A 15369-nucleotide genomic window follows, 5' to 3' on the forward strand; every position below is an offset into this window, starting at 1 on the left:
CAAGGGTGTCAGATTCAGATTCCATTCCCCAACACACACACACACACACACGCTCCATGAGCTACATTAGTTTCCCAGTACAAATAATGCTATGGTCCTTTGCAGAAGATTTAACCTTACATTTGACACTAGAACTGTTAAGAAACAAAGAAGCTGAAACAAAACAGGTTCTTTGTCACAATGTTAATCCAGAATGTATACATCGCTTAATAAGTGCTTGGAAGATACAGAATTTAACAACAACAACAATTATGCACATATTTTTTAAAGGAGCAACAAAACAAACATAAGATATACTTTTTATTTTTCAGATCTCTTGTACCAGAAATTAGAATTCTGTAGGCTGGATTTCCTTCTTGCAGTTTGTGTGCCAATACATTGGTCTCATTAAAATTGCAGCATTATAGCTTGGCACAGCTCATTTGGAACTGTCTCCAAAACAACAGCTTTGTTCCCAAGTTATGGGAGCATTCTGTGAAATATTCCTTTCCAAAGCTGCTAACACAAAGGCTTTGCATAACAGTTAAAATTTCTCACATGCACACCAGAACTTCTGCATTTTTTTTAACAAAATAATATCTAAGCATTAAAAGTACCCATTCAGATGTACATCATTTGAATTTAAAGCAACTGATGTGCTGGAATACACCTACCAGGGTCTCTGACATTCTTTCAGACATTGATTTATAGTACCCATGAATATGTAGTCAGAAATGTGTATTTTTCTTATTCAACAGGAAGGGTCGTCAGACTTAATAAAAGACTTTTATGCAATTCAGTGGCTTACACTTCCTTGACTGTTAGTAAAAAGACCTGCCTGTTTGTTGTTGCACATTTGATTTACAGTTTAATAGGCATCTAATAGCCCCTTTAGGATGATCTAGCAGACATTTACAAAATAGGCTTTTCCAAAGATTCTTATCGAGCACGTTAATTCAGTGTTTAGTCTGAGTGGAGCCATATGATTAACAATTGGAAGAAGAAGAAGAAGGAGAAGAAGAAGAAGAAGAAGAAGAAGAAGAAGAAGAAGAAGAAGAAGAAGAAGAAGAAGAAGAAGGATGCATTCTTGATATTCAACAGCAGCAATACTGCATTATATACATTATATATATCTATATGAGTGGATTCACCATGTAAGCAGAAGCCCTGTGCCAAAACTTGCACTTGCACAATGGGACTTCCTGTACCTCTCCTCTCTACACTGCACTCCCCCCTGCACACATACACCCAAATTGGCCCTGGAAAGGAGGGGGAATCCCCAGAGCAATGAATGTGGGAGGAAGAGGGATGATAGCATTTGATTAATTTGAGTTCACACAAATTCAGTGTGATTAAGGGTTTGGCTCTTTGCCATGCTGAAACAATTAGAAACGTCTGGTAACATGCTCAATGAACGACCAATATAAGCTTTCTAAAATTGAAATCAAGTTATTTGGTTCTGTTATTGGTTGCTGAGTGGATTGGAGTAGATCCAAAGAAAGTCTGAACCAGAATTCATATGCTTGGGCTTTACAGCATCAGCAGTCTGCAGTGGTTCTCTGGCATGGAAGCACACCAAGGGAAAGTCCTACCTCCAAGCAGAAAAGCCAATACTATTTAGTGGCCCTAGCACTTGCGGCCCTGCAGAACTATGCAAAGAAAAGCTCCCAGTGACTTGAAACAAGATGTAGGCACATTTAGTCCTATATAACTTGAACAAAACCAACGAACTGGAAATACATGCATAACAGTAATGGCAGAAGCATCCTTTCATTCTATTTGTTTACTGTGGTGTTGCTGCTGTGGTAAGCCCAGTGGTACTTCACCCAGACTTCAGTGTTTTTGTATTCAACATAAATACTGGATCTTAACCAGTACTCCTTGAATGGAAAGTCTCCTTCCCTTCACAGAGGGAACTGGGATCCAGCAGAAGCTCCTGTGGGAGTACATCTTTTGTCAATTTGTCCTTCCTTATGCAGGTATTTGATGGAACTTTTATTATGTATCTTAATAATTGCCCCTATCTTTAACTTAGTGCTGTACGGAAGTGAGAGCTGGACCATAAAGAAGGCTGATCGCCGAAGAATTGATGCTTTTGAATTATGGTGCTGAAGGAGACTCTTGAGAGTCCCATGGACTGCAAGAAGATCAAACCTATCCATTCTTAAGGAAATCAGCCCTGAGTGCTCACTGGAAGGACAGATCCTGAAGCTGAGACTCCAATACTTTGGCCACCTCATGAGAAGAGAAGACTCCCTGGAAAAGACCCTGATGTTGGGAAAGATGGAGGGCACAAGGAGAAGGGGACGACAGAGGACGAGATGGTTGGACAGTGTTCTCGAAGCTACCAGCATGAGTTTGACTAAACTGTGGGAGGCAGTGGAAGACAGGAGTGCCTCGCGTGCTCTGGTCCATGGGGTCAGGGAGAGTCGGAAACGACTAAACAACAACAAATATTTAACTAGTATTTCCCCCGTCCGTTTTTCCATATCCATGATTTACCTCATATGTCCCATTTTCTTTTCCTTAGAATTATATGTTAATGCTCTTTCATTGGTTTAAAAATAAATAAATGTGTGCATATTCAGTATTGTATTGTAAAATCTATATTTATGCTTTCTCCCCCTTTTATATATCTACCATGTCCATGATGTGCATTTTGGTTTTCTTTTATTTGATTATTTTTAAAAGATGCATTTCCACTAGATTAAAAATAAACAGTTAAAATAGGAGTAATAGTCATTATTATCATTATTAGACTAATTAAACAATCTATGACTTTTTGATCTGTGGGGAGGTTATTGTTATTGTTTGTTACTATGTTATGTATTTTTGTGTTTTTATATTGTAAACCACCCTGTGATCCAAATGAAGATTGGAATAGAACTTCAATCAATCAATCAATCAATCATCAATCAATCAATCTCCTTCCTCCAACATCACCTCTCACACTGCCTCTCATGTGCCCTCCCCACACTCTGGAGCAGTATATATATATATATATATATATATATATATATATAAGAACAAAGGATCTGCAGTGGGAAGGGTCTGCCACGAGTGTCTTATGGTGTCTCTCTGCAAAGCTTAGCCACTTTTAATCACTACCATGATCATCATCAATATCAATATTAAAAGATGGTCCAAGTCATAAAAAGACCTGTTGAACATGTTGTCATCTTCAAGATATATCTCGGCGTTTCTAATGAGCCCATCATTTACCTGTGATAATTTGAATGCCTCAATAATCACCCCAGATGTTCGCTTTCAGCCTAGAGCTGACTTGCTTTGAGTACTAAATACTTAGTAAATGCCTGTCTTGCCCAGAGTTAATATTAAACAAATTGTGCTGCCCAACCCCTGACAGGGTTTCTGTTCTGCTCTTCTCAGTCTAGTAGGCTCAGATTATGCAGCAGGACCGAATGAATAACATTTCCCTTGTCCTTTTAAACTTGGCATCTAGTTAAGAAGTTAGCCATTTGCTAATAGAATAATAATAGATTGACTTCTTCCCACTGTCCTCTTGCAGAGCTTCTAATGTTTTCTGTCACGGTTCCATTATCTGCATTCTCCTCATTATGTCAGCCCCCTACCTATATTTCTTTCATGCTTTACAACTATGCCTGCTTTTCCTTCTGTGCCTTTGTAGTACTATTCCACAAAGTTGCACTTTATTAAAATGCTTCAATTTAAATCTTATGGCTCTAGTTTGGGGAGGTATGCAGACTCAAGATATATAACAGGGTCCTGAATGTAATTGGTCTCAGCTAGAGGGTGACTTATGGCTGCTGTGTTCCTCTCCAATTTTGCTTCCCCTCACCGATGCAGCCATTTTATCATCTGTTTTTCACAAGCTCTCTTCAGTCTGAATATGTGAAGACAAAAAGCGAGTAGGGGGATGGGGCACTGGCACTCCTTCAGCTGCCCCATGTATGCAGCCCTGCCCCACACTCCCGACTTTTGCACAATCAATGTGTTTAGTTGCACACCCTTCAAACATTCTGCTTAATGCAGGAAAGTCAGACAGTGCCTCAGTGGGAGGGGAGCTACCACTAAGCTAGCACCCCAACAAGAGGGAAAGCGACGGGGCATTGGGAAGGTTGGTGTGTTGCAAATGCACCAATGGTGGCAATTTGGTGCTCCTGCCAATGTGTCTGCAGAGCACTGACTTCTCTCTGCTGCCTCGTTCCTCACAATCTCCCTCCTGTTAACCTTCTGGGAAACTAGCAGGGAAGGTCCAACCTCTCTGGTGAGCTACTTCTGCCAGATTTCCCCGCATCTCGCTGCAATAATGGAGTCAGAGTGCAAGGCCAAGTCAGGACAAGCTTAAAGGAAGGATTTGCCTGACTCAGATTGGGGTCATCATATTCAAAAGCAGGGGCTTTGTACTTCCTCCAGAAGACTCACCCCTTCCTAACCCAAGATATATAACTGAATGACCCAGCCTTTGTGCAAGTAATGAGAATTCAAATGGGTTTCAGATGGTTATGTTAATCAGAGGCAGAAGTCAGGAGGAGGGGCTCTTGTGGGGTCAAGCAGGACCAATAGAAAAAGCCTCAATTGATCAGGCCTATGTACACCAGTTTTCTGTTCCTACACTGGCCAACGAGATGCCTATGAGTGGCTGACAAACAGGACATCAGTGCAATAGGCCTCTTCTGTTGTTGTGCAAGTAATATTCAGAGGAAGGTGCTCTGATCATTAACCTAGTATATAGTCCTCATTTTTAGAAGCCATTGCTAGTCTTAGCATCCTTGAATTTGTCTAATTGCTCTTTTAAAACCATCCAGGTTAGCAGCCTTCACTACAACTTATGTTTGCAAATTCCATTGTAAAGAAAGACTTCCTTTAGTCTGTCCTGATTCTCCCACCATTTGGATTCCTTGGATGATTCTTAGTTTAGTATTATGAACAAGGAAACTCCCTGTTCACTGTCTCTATGCCATGCATAGTTATATACACCTCCAAGAGTGAGTGGTGTAGTGGGTTGACTGCTTCCCGACAGTGATGTCACTGCTGCTTATGGTAATTGTGTGGGGCCGGCATATTGGCAGACCCTAAAAGCCCTGACCATGCCAACATTCCACGCTGTCCCATTAAGCACCAGTGAAGCCACTGCCAGGATGATGGCAGCAAGCCACTAATATGCATAATACTATGCACACTGTCCCTTAGTGTTTCTGTGTACATTACCCTGCTGGAGAACTGCATGGCAAAATTCACAGCAGTGCAAATTCCAAAGGATGGGTTTATTTCAGTTCATATATTGTTCCAGAAAGAGAAAATAGGTAAGTTCACCTTTAAATGCAAACTGAATCAAATTTCTTCCTGATTCCTACCTGCTCCTACTTGTAAACCTAGGAGGGCTATTTCAATTCTCATCAGCTTGTTCTCAAAACCCCAGACGATCAGACTATGCGAGTAGCTAAAGTTAAAATGAAAAGTCTTCCTCATTCTTGCTGCTCCTATTTTTTAAAAATCCAGCAACCACTGATGATTATCTATATTAATATGTGCAGCCTTGGAAACCTCCACCAGTTTGGAGTGACTTTGGGAAATGGGAACATTCACCCAGTTTGAATCTGCTTCAAAGTTAACCTTCTAACTTGAAATTTGAATATAGTTTTAAATCAGCTTGTGACAGATTACTTCGTTTCCCACTGCACTGTTGAGAATATTAGAAAGAAAGAAAAAAGAAAGAAATGCTTTAAGTTTTCATGATCCATTGGGCATGGGAGTGTTTTGACAGATAGAAGAATAGATGACTTTCACTGTAATTTACTGACCATAAAGCTTAAAACTGCAGATTGGGAGGCGGCTATTCATTATCATACAATGAATGTGTATGAAATAATTTAGCAGTAGAAGCACATCAAACACTTAAGTAGCTTCAGCAGGATAGTTCCTTGTATGTTGAGTGTGATAAGCATGATAGCATCATTGATGGAGTAAGTGTCATCATATTCTTTTGTTATGACATAAATTACATGCAGACGTTCAAAGCAGATAAGTTAATATGTTTTCTATCAGTAAGTGCAATCTTCCCTTCTGGAATTACCAAAAGTGATCATTTCAAACTGAGCCCATCGAAGGATAGGCTAGACAAAAGTCTAGCCTATTAATCAAGTAGTTTAATCAATGTTGCGAAATAAGGTGATGGGTCATAAGTAGTTGTGACAATATTACAATATATTTTTATAGGACAGATATCACTACACAATTTTATTTCTAAAGAGTCACAAGGCATGGTCACATACTATGCATCTGTTTAGCAATATATATATATATATTTCTAGATATGGCAATTTGAAATCAATTTGACATCAATTGTTGTTTTTTTTAAGAAAAAAAAATCACCCTACATTTCATATGAAAAGGATTCCAAAGTGGCTTACAAAGAATTAAAACCAAGACATACCTTACTTCCAGGTTTGAAGATACGTCACAAAAATGGTGGTGGGGTGGGGAGGGGAAGGGAAGAAGACTGAAAAAAAGCTAACTCAGGCACCAGTTCTTATAATGGACAGCTGGGGTGGGAACAGTTCAGAACATGAGGAGCCAAAAAGATATTCTGTTGGAGTGGTCTTGCTTACCATCTCTCCCTCTGCTGCAGCCTGATGGGATTGCTATTGGAAAGTGGCAGTTGAGGGAGTAGAAGAGACAAAGGAAGCTCACCTCTCAGCAGAACCAACAGAGTGGCCCTGTTTCCTGTCTCCAACTCTACTGCATCCCAATGGAATGATTTTACAACACAGTTCTTTCATATGACTATGTGAAATCAGAAGCAGCTCACCTCCCATTAAGCTGGCTTTCTTGCAGGTAGGTCACTGCTACAGTAAGTTCAGCATAGTGTGAATGCACTGGCAGGAGAACTGGATTGGCTCCACTCGTGCATTAGCAGTGCACCAACAGCCCTACCACCTCTCTTCTCTTCCTTCTGACAGTCCCTGTCCATGGAGATTTACAGAATAATTATAATTCTGCCCAAGAATGTCTGGATTCATATTTTAATATTTTTCCATGCATGAAACGCTATCTGTATGCATGAACACTTAACAAACCATAGGGTGAAATTTGTAGAATAAGTCATTTAATAAAATAGGGCTTTTGCAGAAAAAAGAGAGATCTCCTTATCTACTTGGGTAAGATTTAATAGAAAAACTGCAAAAGTCTGGACGAACAAAGAGAAATGCTGAGCTACATAGGTATGGATAACATGAGTGATGCTTAAATATTTTAGCAGCAGGAAACAACACTTGTTCTTGCATAGATTGTGCCGAGCCTCAATTTTTGCTTTGCTGCGCTTAATCTTAAAATAAATTACAAAGCCCCCAAAGGATCCTACTGATGTAAGCTTTAACTTCCTTTTCCCAGTTACATATCCTCACAATTACTATGATTATAATAAGCAATATTTTTCCTTTGGAGCCATGAAATACTTGTAACAGTGGCAGATTCCCTTGTCCACACAAAATTATGAACCTGCTTGCATTCAGAGGGTTACTGCTTTGCGCATCTGCTTTTGGTAGCATCTAAAACAATCCATCAAAACAATTACTATTCTCAGAAACTTGTGGGCAATTGCCAGGCAGCAGCAAACAACCAACAATATAAAACATCTTCGGTGCTGACCTTTGTTTTTGAACTTGAAACGACTGGAATCCTGCTAAGGCTGCATTCACATAGAAGTTTATTCTTTCCCTCTGACATTTTCCTGTCAATTTCTGCATTTATATTTGAGCTTTCACACAATGTAAAGGTGACTTTTGGAAACCTAGCAGAATCTAGTGGAAGTTTAGTTCTTGCTTCTATGTTAATTGCTTCTAGAAAAAATCTGTTTGCAAGCCATTAACCCCAATGTAGCAATGTTGTCCAATGACATTCATTGTTGCATCAAGCCACACTCACTGATGTGAATAAAATTTGGTACAACATGCTGGTATATTGGTCAAGCCACAGTTCTATAATGCAACAAGTACCACAGTGTGAAAGGAATGTTAGAAAACAGGACAGAAGCATACCCTGCAAGTGTTCCTGATTTTTTTTTGGGGGGGGGGGTTGCGCAAAAGCACTGTGGCCATTTTAGGTGCCATGATTTCACACCACAATCTTGCCCCCCAAAAGTGTGACTTTGGGGCTCCATGATCTCATATGGGTCATGTGAGCATGTACATTGCTCTCACCCTTAACACTGAGCACAAGAAGAAGTCAGGGACATATGCTGCAATCCTCTACCAACTTTCCTTTAAACTCAGGGCTGGATTTACTTCTGTGGAGCCATGTACATGGTTACACCATAAATAAATTGTGCTCTTCTAAGTGCTATCTAGGTTTCTGTTTATATCCAGGGACACTGGAACACAGAAACTCTTTGCTCAATTCCCCATTTTTGAAAACATTCCAGCAGTTCTCTGTTTCCAGCCTAAAGCAAAACACTCAGGTTGCTTATGGTTGAGAACAGCAGTAAATTCACACATGTATGAAATTATGAGCCTTACTTCTTGAAGCATCAGGAACACTTCCTTCCCTTGTTTCTTGCTAGCCTGGAGAACCACACAGTGCTGAGCGTTGCTGTTAAACTACTGACTCCCACCCCACCCCTTTAGTAAGTCTGCCACACACAGTAGTCTAGGATAAAGTACTTCCACTGCACAGCTGTTGAACTGCTGTTTAGTGCCACCAGTAGCCTGGTTCACAAATCACACTAAGAACAAACCTTGGCTACAGCTCATGGTTTGTGAGCAGAAAACTTCACCTTGGCTTAACTTAGTGCAGTAGCAAAAAGGATTAGAGAGGAATAAAGCAACTGTGAGTTCTTCTCTGGCATGGTCCCACCAACCCAGTTTGGTTCAGCATTACAAGCATAAACCATGCCAGTATGCATGGCTCTACCATAAGTGGCACTTGGACTCTGCCTTTCAGTGTGTACTGCAATGCCTAGGTTCACTATAAGAACTGCCTGAAAAATTCACATTGATCTTACCAGTTCTCGGTCCTTATTTGTGTTTATAAATTAGGAGTTTTTGGAAACAGGGATTGTGCATATAAAGTACCAGAATAGAATGCCTTTCATTGCCTAATTTTTAAAAGTTAAAATCATTTAATTCACAGGCAAGAAAGAAATGAATAATTAGTCAGGGAAACTATAATTTGGAACCATGCTCTAATAATTTAAATTTTGATCCACACTCATCTTAAAAATTGGAAGCACTGGCTTGCATCAGATAGGGAAAAATGAGTTTGGTCTTTATTTGCTCATTAATTCTATTTCTTCATTGGAAAGAAGCCTCTCTCTCTTTCCCCAGTGATTAACTACACATAATGAACTACAAGTTCCAGTTTGCAACATGGAGATTGATCAAGTTGCCAGATTGAATCCCAATTTAATTTTAAGAGACATTTGAATTAACTTTGCATGGACATTTTCTTTCCAAATTGATAATAATTGTTTAGATTCTTTAAAGTGAAAGGTCCTAGCCGCTCCAAACATGACATCTAATAATAAGATGTTTTCAGCCATGCTTACCATTTTATTGAATACCTTGCGTATATGAATGCCAAACTGGCTTATGTTCATTAAAAGTCCATTAAGACATTCTGCAATTTGCTTATATAACTGCAGTACGGAGCCTTGCAGCTTGGTTTGAACATCAGTGAGATTAAGCTTGTTGATTTGTCACAGACTTGCCTTTATAAGAAATAAGGTGGGTTCACATATAGCTATAGATACACATGCAGAAAAACCTATAATTAAAATTAACTGCAGAGTAATCACACCTTTTTTAAATGTTGCTTTTGAACTTGACCAGGTCTGAGATTTTTAAACATCTGTATTATGGATTCTATAAGATATAAATATAAATGCATGAAACAACCAATCACTACTGGGGAAAAGGCCTTCTGAAGACTCAGGTATCAGAACAAACACGATAGCTATGGAATCCAGACAAAGACTTCATTTGGACTTCCAAGTTCAATGTTTATTTCAAACCATGATATTGCCCTCCCTTGAGATTCTGTGATCCTTTCCATGAGAGTGTCATGGAGAACAAAGAGAAATAAGAAAAAAGAACATTTTGTTCCTATTCCCTTCAATTTATCTATTTTTGAGTTTTCTTTCTATCCACAAGGAGAAAAGTGATGGCAAAGGTTGAAATATCCTGTTCTAGATCTCTGATCTAGTTAGATGTATAAGCACTGTAGTTTCCCAGCAGAATATTTTTCTTTGTAAAGATCAGCAAAAGGTTACAGTCCATTACTTTTCTTCTATATCCTACGGCACAAATTGCCATTTTCTGATCAATCCGTTGGCTATGACAGTAAAAACCTGTTAGATGTAAAGGTGGCTTTGGAGAGAATTTTGACTGAAGCTATCACACACACACACACACACACACACACACACACACACACACACCACAATTGATCTAGTTTTATATCCACCTTAGAAGAGAGAAATTCAGAAATGACTGATAAATAAAGTCTAGGACTGGAGAACATATAGCCCTCCAAATGTCATTAGGCTACAATTTCCATCAGCTCTGACTATTGGTCATGCTGGCTGAAGCTGTTGGGAATTATTAAGAGTCCAGCAACATCTGCATGGACAGAAGGCTTCCCATCTCCCTTTTATCCTCTTGTGCATTGAGAGCAGTAGAGTGAAAACGTATTCCCTCCCCTCCCCCTTTCAAATAATTGTAGTTTTGTTGTGGAGGAGGGGGAAATTGACTTCATCTCCCATTCAATTGCTCATCCCCTTGTCCCTTAGGAATTGCAAACTTTCATTGCTCCACATGGATATCTACGAACTCATCAGGCAGTATATTTCTGAGCTCATGTTTGAATGAATAATAGGACACATGGGCCGTGTCATGCTGTTATGTCCTCATTAGGATTTATCCGTGAAGTCTGTCCACTGCAATATGGTGGGACAATCTAATTCAGCAGAAGCGACTTTGCTTTGGATTTTCAGATGGACTGCTGACAATACAAAGGGGGAAAGGGGCAATTAAAGTTTTCTATCTACCTGTGTTTTTTAGGAAGTGACTTTTTCACTCATTCAGATTTCCCACAGTTCATTGATACACAGACCCAGAGGTAGGCATGCACACTCTCAGGACAAGAGTCTCCATTTTGGCAGCTGCTTCACCCATCAACAATTGCCAGGTCCCAGACTACTGTATTATTTAAAAACACAGGTGAGTTAAAATGCAGTTTGAGATGTAGCACAACTGCAGATAGAAAGGGAACTGGTGGTGTTGTGTCTCTGTGTGCGCATGTATGTACGCTCACATTGTTTATTTTTTTCTGAATTGCTGTTTCAGCAGCTCTTTTGCTAAAACCTAACCAGCACTCCCTATTCCGGGTGGTAGTGTGAGATCCTTGCGGAAGCTTAGGTCACAATTCCCACATAGTGCTGTCTCACTATAACTATGATAAACTACAGTTTTATGAAATAACAGGGAATAAACAGAAATAACCAGTAGAATTCCCATGCCCACAGGGTTTCTAGGCATTATCAGGGCATGAGAGGGGAGATTGCTGCACAGAGCCCTAATCTCCTCAAGATAACAATAATCTTCTATGCTATGGCAATACATATCATGTATAAATGTGTTTAATAAAAATAAATAAAACAAAATAATTCTAACCTAGAGATCCTCCAGTTTGTCACCAGTTCTGTAAGAATATGAATATGAATTAGTGAACCGTTTTAACCATATTTTAAAGAAAGGTGTTTGGGTCATTTTGACTGCAATTTAAATCAATTTGCTTTCTCCCTATATTTGATTCCAAAGCCATGGCACTGAAGAATGAGATAGTAATCATTCCAATCATAACTGTTAGTGAGTTTTACCAGGTGCACTTTAGACAAGGATGCTATTACAATTCAGTGTATGCAAGTGTTATGCAAATTGTCCAATTGTGAGTTACTGGATAAGCATTCAGAGTCTGAAAGTCCAATCAGGATGCCATTTATAAGTTGAAAAGAAGAAAGACAGACAAACACAAAAAGTGAGTTACCTAGCCCTATAGTGACACCTAGAACTGAGGATTATATTGTGTTGGCATTTGTTCAAGGTATACTTGCACCTGAGTCTCATGGTTTCCATGACATCTCACATGTTCTGTGCATGTGAAACATTGCCAAGAAGAGCACTGCAAATTTCCTCAGGAGCAGGTCCGACATAGTCAAAACGAGAGGATAATTGCATGTCAAAAAGCATCCTTGCTTTCCACAGAAAGCCTTTTGGGGTGCTTCCTTATGGGTGTATCTGCCTGTGAAGGAATTCTTCAACCTGCTGCTTTGGCTAGCAGGCAAAAGCCCAGCCCAACTGACAGAAGTGCTCCCAAAGAATGGCTGAAGCAAATTCACTCACCAGGAATGGCCGCGACTTCCAAGCAGCCACTAGTTCAGACTGTGATTGATCAACGAGGGAGTCCAATGTCTCCTCCCTGGTACACTTTCACTGAAAATAGACTATTGGGAGATTTGAATGGATTATCTCCAAGGCCTAACAATAAGAGCATCTTATTGAGCAGTTGATATTAACTGTTGTGGCAGAGACAAGGTCAAAGTCTATCTTTTTGACAGCATTTTTGGTGTTAGTGCTTGTCGCCAATGCTGCTGAAGCATTTCACTTTTTCAATTTGCCTTTAATCTTACCCTATGGCTCCCAATAGCTCTTCTTGGGTTGACTTAAGATAGGTGCAATAAACTACTTTAGCCTGGAGATGATAAGAGCATACTTGACACCTACAAGAAATAAAGGTCATACCCTCTTTATTGGTCTCTAAGGGTTAAAGGTAGCATAATATTGCTAAAGCCACATGGCCACTTAATAACCGTTTGGCACACTTATGAGCTTTAAGCCCATAAAAGATCAAGGTAAAATGTTGGGTAAAACACAGCTTCTGAAAATGCAGTTCTGCTTAGATAAATATAAGATTTGGGAGCTAAAATTATTCCCAGATATTGTTGCAAGATCTGGAAGTGATCTCATCTCACATTAAAAAAAAAAATACGGTTCGGTTATTTGTGTAAAAAGGTGCTTATGTATGATCAAATGTTAACTGTTAACAGTTGTGTATTTCATTTCAGTTCTTGCATCTGTAGGTTTTAATTCTATGGAATTTCATAATGGGGCTATGCTAACAAGACAAGATAAAATTTGAAAACCTGAAGTTACCTTACACAGCCACACCAATGGCCATTTACACAAGAGTCAAATAACACACTGTTTACTACATAGCTATGTATGTGCTTTTTTTCCTGCTCAGAATTAAGCATGGGTCTAAATCTGGATCAGGATTACAGTGCATGGAGAGGGGAAGTTTAATACTTGCCTCCTCACCCACCCCACAGCAATTACCAATAGTGGAAACGCTCCCATTATCAGCAATAGGAACTTTTTTAAAAAGAAAAAGAATGCAAATTGTATAATACAGCTACTACTTTATGAAATTCATAGTTAAGCTTAGATTTGATGGAGAAAAAGCCTATCAACATCTGGTAATCATGATGGCTATGTTCTACCTCCACCTTTGGAGGCATTATGCCTTTGAAAACCAATTTTTGGAAATTGTAAATGTAGAGGGTGCTGTTGCACTCAGGCCTGATTGACCAGTGTGGAAACAGGGTGCTGAACTAGACATGTCTTTTACCTGATCCAGCAGAGCTTTCCTAAGTTCTTATTTAACTCGGGGATTCTAGAGCTGTAAAGAACTACTACTATTCCTGCCTTTGCAACATCTCTGATTTTCTCTGGCTGACTCATCTTTTGACTTGCTATGAAATGTACTGACAGCCCCTCTTCCTAATTTCTTTTCAAGCTTTGCAATAATGACTATCTTACAGAAGTAATCATATCTTGACACTTTTGGGGAAAGAGGGGAACAGCTGGTCTTCCAGTAAGTTAGTATTTCAGAATTAAATTAAACTGTTTCAAATTAGCTGGGTTGCTTTCATCTGTATACTACTTTTTTTTTAAGTGCAACTGTCTCTTCTGAAGAACAAGTATTATGTAATTATATATAATCTTTGCTATGGTATAGTGTGTGTGTGTAGGGAAGGATGGTTTTCAAAAAAGATACGGTAAGTCTTTCTCTGTACTTGTCATACACACCCACCCACCCACCCACCCACCCTTATTTTCCATGCCTCTGCCTAGTCATCTGCTGCATTATCCCAAATGTTTTAGGATCTGGGCAGGAAAAGGTTGGACTTTAACTCATTTCAAAAATGTCCACGGACAAGACACTGGTTATTAATGGTAGTCTACAAAGATTGCCTTGTGATTTCTTAGCTGAGATGGAATTTGAACTTCCACCTGTGATATTCAAATCCAGCAAAATACTCAGTGGCTTCTATCAAAGAATCATTTGAAAAAGCTGAATGTAATCATAAGCTGACTTTTCTGGTAAGTAAAAATGCAGGTCTTCTGTTGCTCTTTTGCTCACTGTCTGCTCCAAATGGACATTTCCATTATAAATGAAACTGTTCAAATTCATCTCTGATATGGCAAAAAAAACACAACCCTGTTAAAGCATGTATTGATTTTTCTTCTTCTGTTGATCAACAATTCCAGACTTTTAAAATGTCAAATGTCAGAACAAAGTGTGAATGCAAATCAAAATTAAATTAATGTGTGCTCCATATTTCAAGTGATCCACAAATTATGTCATCCCTATCTTCAGCTACACCCCTCATCAAATGAGATATTCACTGAACTGAAAGCTGGGAACAATTTGTAGTTCCGTTTCTATGGCTCTCGGTAATGATGTGACCAAAGGAGGCAGAGTCAAAGAAGGAGGCTGTAATGGAAAGTTGTCCAGTGACTGAGGCAAACTGTCCTCCAGAATAAGACAAATTCATCTGATGCTCAGAGGAAAGTTCATTTGTTTCTTCTTAAACTTAGAGTCTTGTACAATTTTGTCTGGCGTCACAAGCACACATTTGGAATCCTGTGGGGAGAAAGGAGCTTGGACAGTATTATTGCCACTGGTGGCACTGTGGGTTAAACCACAGAGCCTAGGACTTGCTGATCAGAAGGTCGGCTGTTTGAATCCCCGTGACGGGGTGAGCTCCTGTGGCTCGGTCCCTGCTCCTGCCAACCTAGCAGTTCAAAAGCACGTCAAAGTGCAAGTAGATAAATACCTTCTCCAGCGGGAAGGTAAACGGCGTTTCCGTGTGCTGCTCTGGTTCGCCAGAAGCGGCTTGGTCATGCTGGTCACATGACCCAGAAGCTGTACACCGGCTCTCTCGGCCAATAAAGCGAGATGAGCGCCACAACCCCAGAGTCGGTCATGACTGGACCTAATGGTCAGGGGTCCATTTACCTTTACCTTTATCCCAGAGAAGGAAGAAACACACATCCAATAGTTAACTTC

The sequence above is a fragment of the Podarcis filfolensis genome, assembly GCF_964270895.1.
Source record: "Podarcis filfolensis genome assembly, chromosome: 11".
Classification (NCBI taxonomy): Eukaryota; Metazoa; Chordata; class Lepidosauria; order Squamata; family Lacertidae; genus Podarcis; species Podarcis filfolensis.